Source organism: Nansenia antarctica (genome assembly GCF_963989245.1).
Source record: "Nansenia antarctica genome assembly, chromosome: 3".
NCBI lineage: Eukaryota > Metazoa > Chordata > Actinopteri > Argentiniformes > Microstomatidae > Nansenia > Nansenia antarctica.
The window spans coordinates 8,939,942-8,942,129 of NC_137688.1; the positions used below are offsets into that span (position 1 = coordinate 8,939,942).

At 40.0% G+C, this 2,188-nt stretch overlaps 1 long non-coding RNA gene across 1 annotated transcript; it reads right to left on the reverse strand.

Annotated features, from left to right (window-relative positions):
* Positions 1-760: 760 nt before the first annotated feature.
* On the reverse strand, positions 761-1,927 carry LOC308152775. The gene is made up of 4 exons (XR_013937346.1): positions 1,890-1,927; positions 1,684-1,770; positions 1,041-1,270; positions 761-821 (listed from the first exon to the last, which is right to left on the reverse strand). It is a non-coding gene; the product is annotated as an uncharacterized lncRNA (long non-coding RNA).
* Positions 1,928-2,188: the final 261 nt, after the last annotated feature.

Below are 2,188 nucleotides of genomic sequence, written 5' to 3' on the forward strand. Positions count from 1 at the left end.
GACATTTCAATTTACCTGCAAGTCAGACAACAGAACATTCACGTACACAACGGTCTAGAATAAATAGCAATACAAATCGATTTCTTACCTTTCTCAATATATTCCCTCAAGAACCCAGTCACACGACACTGGATTTCAAGTAGCGAGATATTGGGTGAGTAGTCGTCGTCCGAGTCTTCGCTCTCTTCTGTTGGCCACACAATTCGCCCTAGAATCATCTATGAAAATAAGACGATTTTACTCAAAATATTTGGATTATAGGACCAGTTAAAACTGTCATGTACACTTCCATAACATGGGACATAGTGAGTATACTGTACTCTTGGACATGCAAGGAGTGACAAGGCCAGGTATTGACTGGTGTGAGGCATCGAGTGCTCACTGTATTTTAATACCTCTGGGACCACATTAACGCTTGACGATCTTGGAAGAAGAACCTCCACTGCCTCCGGTCTTTCCTTTAAAAGGTTAAGGACCTGACACTCCTTCAGCCCCTTCCTCAGCTGTTTCACCTGCTCCCTTCTCCGGCCAAGGACCTACAATAATAGTTATTAGAAGAAAAATATTTATAATAGTTATTAGAAGAAGAATCCACTTCTATGGCCAATGCCTTGGTTAAGGCATGAGCCTAACCTGATTACAACAGCAATCTCCAAAGGGCAATTGATTCAACAGCAAATACTGAAACCTACTGCATGGATGAGAATCTTCTCAGCCAGCCATTTCCTATTGTCAGAAGTGAGTTGGGGCAGGTCCCAGTTCAGGCACAGGTCATGCAGGGTTTGCTGTTCGTCCTCCCTGAGGTTTCTCTGGCCATCAAGCTGTGAATTACAAAACAAACAAAGCAGCACGAATCCTGTTAAAAGGTTACATGTAAATATTATCATGTTGTTACACAATCAGTTGACCCTTGATTTCAATTACTAGCAGGCACTTATCCCGAACTACATTAATGTTGTTCACCATTACAGCATTGTCGTCAAATGCAAATGATAAGCAAGGATATGGAGGGAAAATCTTTTAATAAACATGGAACTCACAATCTCAACCATTTCCCGTATGTCCATGTCTGGGCAGTCCAGACAGGACAGCTGAGTGTCGTCAAAGAGTGCCTGGCTCAGTCCAGTCAACCTGGGACCCCCGTGGATAAAAGAATGGCCAATCATTTTGCCCACAACCACAAAAAGCCCACTGTCAAGCAGGACTTTGGAAGTGGATGGCACAAAATGATCTTCCTCCCCTTCAAATAAAAGGGTCTTCCCTGGTCCACCTGGAAAATGGAGTGAGATGAGAACAAGTTTCATTTATCATCCACAATAGTTTTTTATGAATAAGCACAAAACATGCTTTTTGTCATATCTGACACCTATTTGCCATTTGTAATTTGAGGGGCTTACGAGTTTGGCAATGTATAGCTTACATATACAAAAAACTGTGCATAGTACGTTGCACAATACATTATTTTATCTGTTTGGTTGCTTATAATGGATTCTAAACGGCCTGTGTTAATTCATGTAGTCAGTAGTCATTGCCTATTTAGTTAATAATTAGGGAGAAAACCAAGTTGCTGATGCAAATGACACTGCCTTGTGTGAATACTCATGGTTAAATAAATAAATGTATCAACTGTTTATCAGTTGTGTTAATGGAACAGCACATTTAATATGGAAGTGAAAGAGGTACCTAGACTGATATCAAATCCAAATTGGAGTTTGGAGATTGTCATTGAGAAAAAGAACCGAGAAACTCCCGGCCCGACAGCTTCATCACCTAAACATTACGAAACACTTATTGTAACTGAAACAAGAGATATGTATTGTAGACTAGTAAATTAGAGATTTAGAAACTAGAGATTAAATTACATTAGACTAAATGATTGATTAAATTACCGATCAAGTTAACAAACAGGGGACTGGCCCAATTCACGTTCTGCTGCTTATAGAAAGCCAAAATACTCCTCTCCTTATCTTCTGAACCGTCATTCATGTCAAGTCTGACCCAGAGGACAGGGTTGTGCTCAGCATTTCGCAGAAGATGCTGCCTGAATAAGAGTGCTGCTCTCTCAATATTCTCCTCCGTCTTCCATTCTGTGAAAACAAAACTGAATTACATTCAAAACCAGAGCTTCAAAAGTCTAAAAAGTCATGCTTTACAACAGTAACAATAGGAATTCATGCATGAATAACAA